Consider the following 11,835-nt stretch of genomic DNA (forward strand, 5'->3'; position numbering starts at 1 on the left):
AGGCCCTCAGATTGTGGAGCGTGTGGTCATGGATCAATATTTACGTGCGCTCCCTGCCACTTTGAGGAAGTGGGTTGGCCATGGAGACCCTAAATCTGCAAACAAGCTGGTGGACCTGGTGGAGAGATATGCAGCCGCTGAGGACTTTTTGCACTCACCTGGGCCGTATCCCAATGTTACTAGGGGTGGAAAACTATCCGGAGGATCAGGTAAGACTGTTCCATGGGTCAAAGGCTCGGGAAAATTGATAAGACTATTGTGTCAGATAATGAGACTGTAGGCTTAGGACCTAGAGACTGGCCAAATAGGTCAGAAAGGTCCCCAAAGCCTTTAGAGGTTTAGGTACTGAACATATAAAATGTTATCGGTGTCATGCGTTAGCTCATATTGCTGCAAACTGTCCTTTAAATGATGAACCTATGCAATGTGAAAATGCGTATTTTGGAAAACGCATGTCTCTTTTTGCACAGGTGGTATGTACTGCAGCATGTCAGAAACGCATGGAAAAGCAAATGTGTGTGATCGCAATTGATGAAAAGCCAGTAACTGCTGTGCTAGACTCGGGTAGTGTTGTGACCTTAGTTAAAAGTGATTTGGTAAACCCTGCAAGGTTACACCCTAGCACGATTAGGTTTATTTGTATTCATGGTGATACACGTAATTACCAGACTGCTATGGTGGAGATTGATACTCCCTGGGGCCCTGTGACCCATTCAGTGGGGGTGGTGCCCTCTCTGCTTTATGAAGCCATAGTGGGGAGAGATTTTCCCCATTTCTGGAGGTTATGGGACAAGGAGAGGTGTCAGGAGGACCGAGCCCCCCCTGCTGGGGAAACACCAGAAACTCCTGAACTCACTCCTAACCCCTTTGACTGCAGAGTGGAAGAGGAAACTGTGGGTGTGTCCGAGGAAGGCATAGATCTTTTCCCTTTCTCTGTAATGGCTGGGGAGCAGGAGGAGTTGGATCCAACCCCAGACACTGAGGATATGGAACAAGAGATTATCTCTGGCTCTAATGAGAGTGGACAGAATGTGGTGCCTGACCTAGAGGTCAGAAAAGAGGATTTTTGTATGGAACAGCTGAAAGATTCCACACTTAACAGAGCCTGTGAAAACATTAAAATAATTGATGGGGAACCAGTTGAAAATGATGTAGGGGTGTCTTTTCCCTACATGGCTCTTAACAATAACTTGCTGTATCAAGTGGTAAAGCAAGGGGAGGAGGTGGAAGAACAGTTAGTGGTCCCCAAACCCTTTCGCCGGATGGTACTAGACTTAGCCCATGGGCATATAATGGGGGGACACTTGGGTGTAGAGAAAACAAAGGAGAGGATAACCCAGAGATTCTTTTGGCCAGGCTTACATGGAGATGTCAAAGCGTATTGTGAGTCATGCCCGGAATGTCAATATTCTGCGCCCTCACCCCATTTTCGCAGTCCGCCAGTACCTCTACCCATAATTGAAGTACCGTTTGAAAGAGTGGGCATGGATCTAGTGGGTCCAGTAGTAAAGTCTGCCCGGGGCCATCAGCACATACTGGTGATACTTGACTATGCCACCCGGTATCCAGAAGCCATTCCCTTGCGTAATACTTCCGCTAAAACTATCGCCAAAGAGCTTGTCCGGGTGTTTAGTCGTGTAGGTATTCCAAAGGAGATATTAACGGATCAGGGCACGCCATTTATGTATAGAGTTATGAAAGAACTATGCAAATTGTTCAAAATCTCCCATCTCCGTACCTCGGTCTACCACCCCCAAACCGATGGGCTTGTGGAGAGGTTTAACAAGACCCTTAAGAACATGTTAAAAAAGGTGGTAGACAAAGATGGGAGAAATTGGGATTTTTTTGCTACCATATCTCATGTTTGCTATACGAGAAGTACCTCAGGCATCTACAGGATATTCACCTTTTGAATTACTGTATGGTCGACATCCCAGGGGATTGCTAGATGTTGCAAAAGAAACCTGGGAGACAGAGTCCACGCCCTATAGAAGTGTCATCGAGCATATCACACAGATGCAGGATAGAATCGCAGCTGTCATGCCACTTGTTTGGGAACACATGGAGCAAGCCCAGGAGGTCCAGAGAAGGGTTTATAACCGGGTTGCCAGGATCCGTACCTTCAACCCTGGGGATAGAGTGCTGGTGCTAGTCCCCACCGTGGAAAGTAAATTCCTCGCAAAGTGGCAAGGTCCCTTTGAAATTAGGGAGAAAGTGGGGGAAGTAAATTATAAAGTCTACCAGCCAGGGAAAAGGAAACCCGAACAAATCTATCATGTTAATCTCTTAAAACCTTGGAAAGACAGGGAAAGTTTGTTGGCAGTACCAAGCCCCCAAAAGGACGTGGCCCCTCAGGTACCTATAACTGAAACCTTGTCAGTAGCCCAACAAAATGATGTTAAGGAGTTTGTAAGGAAAAATGGAGATTTCTTCTCTCACCTACCTGGACTGACGACGGTCATACAGCATGACATAGTTACCCAGCCAGGGGTCCGCGTAAATGTCAAGCCCTATAGAATACCCGAGGCCAGGCGGGAAGCGATGGCAAAGGAAATAAAGGACATGTTAGAGTTGGGAGTGATTGAGGAATCTCACAGTGAGTGGTCGAGTCCCATAGTGTTGGTCCCAAAACCAGATGGAACAATTAGTTTCTGTAATGATTTCAGGAAACTGAACAGTGTGTCTACATTTGATGCGTACCCGATGCCTCGGGTGGATGAGCTCATTGAGAGGTTGGGAACGGCTCGGTACATAACCACCTTAAATTTAACCAAAGGCTATTGGCAGATTCCTTTAACGGAAGCTGCAAAAGAAAAGACGGCATTCTCTACCCCCGAGGGGTCCTTTCAGTATAAGCGGATGCCGTTTGGTTTACATGGTGCTCCGGCATCATTCCAACGAATGATGGACAAAACGCTAAGACCACATCGCCAATATGCAGCTGCCTATTTGGACGATGTCGTCATCCACAGTCCAGACTGGGAGCCTCATTTGTCCCGCTTGCAAGCGGTAGTAGATTCGCTGAGGGAAGCAGGTCTTACCGCCAACCCCAAAAAGTGTGCCATAGGCTTGGAGGAGGCCAAATATCTTGGCTACATTATTGGTCGAGGTCTCATTCGGCCTCAGATAAATAAAATCGAGGCAATTCAAAAGTGGCCCCAACCGGTAAATAAAAAGCAAGTCCGGGCATTTCTTGGGATCACAGGATACTACAGGTGGTTTATCCCCAATTTTGCCACCATTGCAGCCCCACTGAAAGATCTAACAAAAGGTAGGGGGTCGGTCATGATTAAGTGGAATCCTGAGGAGGAGACCACATTTCAAAGGCTGAAACAAGCTCTCTGTGCCCAACCTGTGCTTGTGACCCCAGATTTCACAACAGAGTTTGTGGTACAGACTGATGCCTCTGACGTGGGACTAGGTGCTGTACTGTCCCAAATCAGAGATGGGGAGGAGCACCCCGTGGTCTGCCTAAGTAGAAAGCTCAACAAACATGAGAGAAACTATGCCATTGTGGAGAAGGAAGGTTTGGCCATCAAATGGGCCTTGGAGGCCCTGAAATATTACCTGTTAGGAAGACAGTTCAAGTTGGTTACTGATCATGCCCCGCTCAAATGGATGTGTGATAACCAGGAGAAAAATGGCCGAGTGACAAGGTGGTTTCTTGCGCTACAAGCGTTCAAATTTACGGTGGAACACAGAGCGGGGAAACTGCAAAGCAATGTAGATGCCCTCTCCCGGGTCCATTGCCTGGTTGGGACAGTTGCTCAGCCGCAGGGGCTTGAGCAGAGGGGGGGAATATGTGACAGTATGAACGGCAAAGTGATGGATGGACGATATGTGTCACCTCGCATGAGGTCATACTGTGAGGTGTAAGGTGGAGTCCACTCCGGGTTTTCGGGGCCACAATGGCAGAGGTGGTTCCGGACCGGAGTTTGTGCTCCACTGATGACCACCAACAGCTGGTATAAAGGAGGCAGGGCTGGAGCAAGGAGTTGCTTGTGGCCTGGGACTCAGAGGTATTCTGAGGTGTGTGTGTGTGCGTGTGTGTGTGTGCGCGTGCGTGTGCGCGCGTGCGTGCGTGCGTGCGTATGTACGTACGTACGTACAGGGAGAAGCCCTTCACCTCTGAGAGAGGAAACATCTCATGTTTAGTTAGTACCTGGATGGCAAGGGTTTATTTTGATGTTTGTTTATTTTTGATATGTTGCAAACCTTTTAAATAAAGCTGACAACCTGTCAGATTTTAAGAAAGCCTGCAGTGCGGTCTACCTTTTTCCCAGGGAAGGTGATCCCCCACCTGAGCTAACCCCACAATATATATATATATATATATATATATATATATATATATATAGACACACACTATATTGCCAAAAGTATTAGGATGCCTGTTTGTACACGCACATGAATTTTAATGGAATCCCAGTCTTAGTCTGTAAGGTTCAATATTGAGGTGGCCCACCCTTTGCACTTATAACAGCTTCAGCTTTTCTGGGAAGGCTGTCCATAAAGTTTAGGAGTGTGTCTTTAGGAATGTTTGACCATTCTTCCAAAAGCGCATTTGTCATATACAGTTGTGTCCAAAATTATTCAACCCCCAATGCTGTAAAGGGGTTTAGGGACTATAGTGTACATTTGGAATTGTATTCAGAATCAAATCCTACAAGGACGTTGTAACTACCCAAATGCAACTAAAATGACATCAATTGTTTATGTAATACAGTAGTAAATGGTTCTTATGTGGTTTCTTCATTGCCACAATTATTCAACCCCTTAAAGACTACCACTCTGAAGAACAGAGGTTCATACAGGTGCTTTCCATCAGGTATTGAAAACACCTGTGGATGTCACCGAGCAGCAATCAAGCATAATAAGCACCAATTAGGCAGCTTTAAAATGACTGTGATACTCAGCTCCTTCTAGACATTTACTGGTGTGGTTACAAACATGGTGAAGGCAAGAGAATGGTCCAGGAAGACAAGAGAAGAGGTGATTTCTCTTCACAGGAAGGGCAATGGCTATAAGAAGATTGCAAAGATGTTAAACATACCAAGAGACACCTTAGGAAGCATCATTCGCAAATTCAAGGCAAAGGGCACTGTTGAAACGCTACCTGGTCGTGGCAGAAAGAAGATGCTGACTTCGACTGCTGTGCGCTACCTGAAGCGTAGAGTGGAGAGAAGTCCCCGTGTGACTGCTGAGGAACTGAGAAAAGATTTGTCAGATGTGGGTACAGAAGTTTCAGCCCAGACAATAAGACGCACACTGCGTAATGAAGGCCTCCGTGCCAGAACTCCCAGGCGTACCCCCTTGCTGTCTCCAAAGAATAAGAAGAGTCGACTGCAGTATGCCAAAAGCCATGTGGACAAACCACAAAAGTTGTGGGATAGTGTTCTGTGGACTGATGAAACAAAATTAGAACTGTTTGGGCCCATGGATCAACGCTATGTTTGGAGGAGGAAGAACAAGGCCTATGATGAAAAGAACACCTTGCCTACTGTGAAGCATGGTGGAGGGTCAATCATGCTTTGGGGCTGTTTTGCTTCTGCAGGTACAGGGAAGCTTCAGCGTGTGCAAGGTACCATGAATTCTCTTCAGTACCAGGAGATATTGGATGGAAACGTGATGCAGTCCGTCACACACCTGAGGCTTGGGAGACGTTGGACCTTTCAACAGGACAATGATCCCAAGCATACCTCCAAGTCCACTAGAGCATGGTTGCAGAGGAAAGGCTGGAACATTTTGGAGTGGCCATCGCAGTCACCAGACTTAAATCCGATTGAGAACCTCTGGTGGGACTTAAAGAAAGCAGTTGCAGTGCGCAAGCCTAAGAATGTGACTGAACTGGAGGCCTTTGCCCATGAAGAATGGGCGAAGATACCCGTAGATCGCTGCAAGACACTTGTGTCAAGCTATGCTTCACGTTTAAAAGCTGTTATAACTGTAAAAGGATGCTGTACTAAGTACTAAGATTGAATGTCACTTGGGGGTTGAATAAAACTGATAATGCTGTGAGCACAGAAAAGACATTTGTGGTTATTTCATTATAACTGTTATGTTATATTTGTCTGACCTACAAGTGCCTCTTTAATGTAAATGTAAGCAAGATGACTGAATGATCAAAAGCAATGTCAAACTGGCCAAAACACTCAATTTCAGTGGGGGTTGAATAATTTTGGACACAACTGTATATAAAAAATTGGATTGCTGCACATAAAAAACTTTTATTGTTGAAAAATCACCATACAAAAGGGTGATCCAAAAAACTGGACAAAGCCATACATCATAGTGTTATGATATAACCACAAATTGAATGCAGATCAGATGAACAGCTTCTATTAACCACTTGCCTACCAGGCACTTATACCCCCTTCTTTACCAGGCCAATTTTCAGCTTTCAGCGCTGCCGCACTTTGACAATTGCGCGGTCATGCAACATTGTACCCATATGAAATTTTGATCATTTTTTTCTCACAAATAGAGCTTTCTTTTGGTGGTATTTAATCGCCACTGGGCACTTTACTTTTTGCGCTATAAATTAAAAAAGTGCAAAAAATTTGAAAAAAGAAAAAAAGTTTCTTTGTTTCTATTATAAAATTTTTCAAACAGGTATTTTTTCTCCTTCACTGATGTGCGTTGATGAGGCAGCACTGATGGGCACTGATAGGCAGCACTAAAGGGCACTGATAGGCAGTACTAATGAGGTGGCATGGATAGGCGGCACTGATAGACATCACTAATGAGGTGTCACGGATAGGCGGCACTAATATGCAGCACTGATAGGCGGCACTGGTAGGTGACACTGATGATGGGTACTGATAGACGGCACTGACTGGCATCACTGCTGGGCACTGACTGGCGGCACTGACTGGCACAACCCCTGGGCACTGACTGGTGGCACTGGTGGGCTGCACTGGTGGGCGGCACTGGTGGGCGGCACTGGTGGGCGGCACTGGTGGGTGGGCACAGGTGGGTGGCACTGCTGGGCACAGGTAGGTGGCACTGCTGGGCACAGGTAGGTGGCACTTCTGGGAACAGGTGTGTGACACTGCAGAGTGGCACAGGTGGGTGCACTGCTGGGCACAGGTGGGTGCACTGCTGGGCACAGGTGGGTGATCTGCTGGGTACAGGTGGGCGGAGCTAGTGGGCGCACTGCTGGGCACAGGTGGGTGGAACTTGCGGGTGGCATTGCTGGGCACCGATCATCAGGGTACTGATCATCAGTGCCCTAATGATCGGTGCCGATCCCCGCTCTGACAACTGCCGGTTCTCGGCAGTACTTTCCTCACGATCTGACAGCATGAGGAAAGTGCAGCCGAGAACCGGCACTTGCATTTCCCTGTGATCAGCGTGTCATTGGACACCGCAGATCACGTGGTAAAAGGTCGGTATGATTGGCCTTTTACCACATCACGTGATCAGCTGTGTCCGTAGGACACAGCGATCACGGAGATCGCCGGGTGCGCGCCCCCTGGGGCGCGCAGGAGAGCGCGTTCTGGGAGGACGTCGTATGACGTCCACTCAGAACTGGCCGGCCGCAGTTTAGCCGTCATTCGGGTGGTGGTTTAAGAGTGAAAATTCTGTCAGGAAGAAACGTCCCCATATTAAAGATGTGGAATGTAGACATAAATACCTATTATAAAAAGTGTGTGTATATATATATATATATATATAATATGGAAAAAACAAGAAGTGAAAAACTACATATGTATATATATATATACACACACACACACACACACGTATATACAAAAGCCAAAAAATAAAAAAAAAACACAAAATAATTATTTTAAAGAAATAAATACAGATCAAAATCTGAATTTAACCCTATAGAAGTTAATGTATCCAAACGATGGATCCATTGAACCTCCCGTTGTCTAAGTTGTAATTCCCTGTTACCTCCATGTCTATTTCTAGAAATTCCATCAATGACTATAAATCTGAGTTGAAAAACCCTTTTCTACAAAATGTCTCACTAGCTGTGAGTTTATCTCGAATACAGTATTTATGTCTAGCTATTCTATCCTTTACCTTTTGGGTGGTCTCGCCAATATATAACAAACCACATTTTAGCATATAAACCACAAATGATGACTGTCAGGTATAGTGTTCCTTGATGGATATATTGTAACCTAAATGAGGATGAGAAAAAGATTTTCCCTTTATCATATTGTTACATTGTATACAACTGAGACACGGATAAGAGCCAAAGTTATGAGGACCCAAAAAGATTAAAGGAAATAAAGATGGATTATATTGATCTGATCTTACTAACCTATCATGTAATGTCCTTCCCTGGCGACAAGAAGGTAACGGAGGGAGATTAAATTCTGGTATAGAGGGATAATTAGTACTCAAAACTAACCAATGTTTTTTAATTATATTTAAAACCTGATTTGAGTAGGGATAAAATTGAGAGATGAAAGGCAGTCTGCGGGAATTAAACCATCTGTTTTTCTGTCGAGACAAAGTATCCCTTTCTTTTTTAACTATATCAGTGGGATAACCCGTACACATCTCTTCCATCTCATTGAGTCTGATCTCCCTAACCTGTGGGTCACTGACAATCCTAGAAACATGGGTTAATTGGCTACGGGGTATAGATTTGAAAACCCCAGGGGGATGAAAACTAGAAAATAACAAAAACTGGTTACGATCTGTAGGCTTGTATAAATCACTAACAATATGCTCATTACATGTTCTCAAAAGAGTATCCAAAAAAGAAATTTCCGTTGTGCTCATTGACATATTAATCTTAAGTCCTGGTATTAAACAATTCAAATAAGTATTAAACAAGGATAAGGATTCTAAGTCACCTGTCCATACTGCAAAGACATCATCAATAAATCTGAAATAACAAACAATATCTTGTAAAAAAATCACAATGATATATAAACGCATTCTCTACCATATCCATAAATGCATTTGCATATGGCAGAGCGACATTAGAACCCATCGCTGCCCCGATGAGCTGTAAATAATAATTTTTCTTAAATAAAAAGAAATTATTCTCCAAAACAACTGTCAAAAGTTGCAATAGGAAGGAAATCTGCAAAGAATCATAACTTTTTGAATGAAACAACAAACATCTGCAGGCTTCTATCCCCAGTTCATGTGGGATTGCTGTATATAAATTTGCTACATCTCAAGTGACCAATATTGAATGAGGGAGTAAAATAAGATGTTGAATTTTATTCAAAAAATCTTGAGTATCTTGTATATAAGAACGGGTGTTCAAAATCATGGGAGTCAAACATTTATCCAAATATTTAGCTAAAAGGAGTAGTAGCTGACTATTAGACACAATAGGCCATTCTGGACAGTATAAAGAATCCTTATGTACAGTCAGGTCCATAAATATTGGGACATCAACACAATTCTAACATTTATGGCTCTATACACCCCCACAATGGATTTGAAATGAAACAAACAAGATGTGCTTTAACTGCAAACTGTCAGCTTTAATTTGAGGTTATTTACATCCAAATCAGGTGAACGGTGTAGGAATTACAACAGTTTGCATATGTGCCTCCCACTTGTTAAGGGACCAAAAGTAATGGGACAATTGGCTTCTCAGCTGTTCCATGGCCAGGTGTGTGTTATTCCCTCATTATCCCAATTATAATGAGCAGATAAAAGGTCCAGAGTTCATATCAAGTGTGCTATTTGCATTTGGAATCTGTTGCTGTCAACTCTCAAGATGAGATCCAAAGAGCTGTCACTATCAGTGAAGCAAGCCATCATTAGGCTGAAAAAACAAAACAAACCCATCAGAGAGATGGCAAAAACATTAGGCGTGGCCAAAACAACTGTTTGGAACATTCTTAAAAAGAAGGAACGCACCGGTGAACTCAGCAACACCAAAAGACCCGGAAGACCACGGAAAACAACTGTGGTGGATGACCGAAGAATTCTTTCCCTGGTGAAGAAAAACCCTTCACAACAGTTGGCCAGATCAAGAACACTCTCCAGGAGGTAGGTGTATGTGTGTCAAAGTCAACAATCAAGAGAAGACTTCACCAGAGTGAATACAGAGGGTTCACCACAAGATGTAAACCATTGGTGAGCATCAAAAACAGGAAGGCCAGATTAGAGTTTGCCAAACGACATCTAAAAAAGCCTTCACAGTTCTGGAACAACATCCTATGGACAGATGAGACCGAGATCAACTTGTACCAGAGTGATGGGAAGAGAAGAGTATGGAGAAGGAAAGGAACTGCTCATGATCCTAAGCATACCACCTCATCAGTGAAGCATGGTGGTGGTAGTGTCATGGCGTGGGCATGTATGGCTGCCAATGGAACTGGTTCTCTTGTATTTATTGATGATGTGACTGCTGACAAAAGCAGCAGGATGAATTCTGAAGTGTTTCGGGCAATATTATCTGCTAATATTCAGCCAAATGCTTCACAACTCATTGGACGCCACTTCACAGTGCAGATGGACAATGACCCAAAGCATACTGCAAAAGCAACCAAAGAGTTTATTAAGGGAAAGAAGTGGAATGTTATGCAATGGCCAACTCAATCACCTGACCTGAATCCGATTGAGCATGCATTTCACTAGCTGAAGACAAAACTGAAGGGAAAATGCCCCAAGAACAAGCAGGAACTGAAGACAGTTGCAGTAGAGGCCTGGCAGAGCATCACCAGGGATGAAACCCAGCGTCTGGTGATGTCTATGCGTTCCACACTTCAGGCTGTAATTGACTGCAAAGGATTTGCAACCAAGTATTAAAAAGTGAAAGTTTGATTTCTGATTAATATTCTGTCCCATTACTTTTGGTCTCTTAACAAGTGGGAGGCACATATGCAAACTGTTGTAATTCCTACACCGTTCACCTGATTTGGATGTAAATACCCTCAAATTAAAGCTGACAGTCTGCAGTTAAAGCACATCTTGTTCGTTTCATTTCAAATCCATTGTGGTGGTGCATAGAGCCAAAAATGTTAAAATTGTGTCGATGTCCCAATATTTATGGACCTGACTGTATTTTAGAAAGGACATATATAATAGGTGTTGCAGGATATTCTGAAATTAAATACGTTTTAGTATCATTATCAATAATACCTTGTTTATTTGCCTGAGTGACAATCTTGTTAATCCTCTCCTGTACACGAAATATAGCATTACTATCCAACTGACAATAAGTATTGGTATCTGCCAACTGTCTAAGAATCTCCTGTTCTTTTTTATTAGTGTCCATAATAACAATAGAACCTCCTTTGTCGGCTGGTTTGATATATACCTCACAATTTAAATCAAGAGGAAATGGCCTTTCCTACCTCCTTGTCTGCTCGGCGAGATATTACTATATCTCGATGAGCCGACAAGGAGGTAAGAACGGCCATTTCCTCCTGATTTAAATTGTGAGGTATATACTCCCTTTTAGAACTATCATGAATAAAAGTTTTTATATCCTGTTCAACCTTGCCAATAAACAGATCAGCAGCAGGAGAGGTGGTAGAAGGAATAAACCTACTTTTGTGTTTTAACCCCAAAATTGTGAATTGATAAAGGTAAATGATCACTGTTTTTGACAGGTTTAGAGGAATAAAAAGTCTTTAGATGAATCTGTCTATAAAAGCAATACAAATCCTGTTTAAGAACAAAGGTATTGTCAGGGCTCCGGGGTGTGACCAGAGGTATGTGACTGACGCAGGGAAACGCAGGCTTCAGATAAGTTATAAACAATATAATTTATTAAAGACTAACAATACAAACATAAACGCAGTACAATACTAAAACATAACAGTGCAAACGAACCAAACCACCCACAGATAACAGTACATACAATGCAAGCGTCGTCAGGCAGGCCGGGTCAATAACAAT

Source organism: Staurois parvus, unplaced genomic scaffold, assembly GCF_062004578.1.
Source record: "Staurois parvus isolate SC_StPar_1 unplaced genomic scaffold, SC_StPar_1.0 ptg000032l, whole genome shotgun sequence".
NCBI classification, from domain to species: Eukaryota; Metazoa; Chordata; class Amphibia; order Anura; family Ranidae; genus Staurois; species Staurois parvus.